The following is an 806-nucleotide window of genomic DNA, read 5'->3' on the forward strand; positions in this document are numbered from 1 at the left end:
AGGGGATACTGCGTGGTTTAAAGTCAGGAAAGGTGTGCATCTGGGTTGTATCCTTTCACCACGCTTATTCAATCTGTATGCTGAGCAAATAAATCCAAGAAACTGGACTATATAAAGAAGAATGCAGCATCAGGATTGGAAGAGGACTCATTAACAACCTGCGATATGCAGATGACACAACCTTTCTTGCTGAAAGCAAAGAGGACTTGAAGCACTTACTGATAAAGATCAAAGACTGCAGCCTTCAGTATGGATTACGCCTCAATATAAAGAAAACAAAAATCCTCACAACTGAACCGATAAGCAACATCATGATAAACGGAGAAAAGATTGAAGTTATCAAGGATTTCATTTTACTTGGATCCACAATCAATGCCCATGGAAACAGCAGTCAAGAAATCAAAAGACACATTGCAATTGGGCAAATCTGCTGCAAAAAACCTCTTTAAAGTGTTGAAAAGCAAGGATGTCACTTTGAGGACAATGCGTGGTATTTTCAGTTGCCTCATATGCATTCTGTTGTAGGGGAAAAACATCATAAAGTCTAGTAAAGCAAAAGGAAAGTTTTATTTGGCATATATTCAAAAGGGAAAAAGTGGGAAATGGACAACCATGCTGCCAGAGCCATGTCTACCCAAGTCCAAGGAAATATCACGGAACAGACAAAAGTGGGAAAATGGACAAGCATGTTGCTAGAGCCATGTCTGTCCAAGTCCAAAGAATATCATAGAATAGGTAAGAATGGGAAAACGGACAAGCATGCTGCCATAGCCATGTCTGCCCGAGTCCAAAGAATATCATAGAAT

The sequence above is a fragment of the Trichechus manatus genome, unplaced genomic scaffold (genome assembly GCF_000243295.1).
Source record: "Trichechus manatus latirostris isolate Lorelei unplaced genomic scaffold, TriManLat1.0 scaffold00092, whole genome shotgun sequence".
Taxonomy (NCBI): Eukaryota; Metazoa; Chordata; class Mammalia; order Sirenia; family Trichechidae; genus Trichechus; species Trichechus manatus.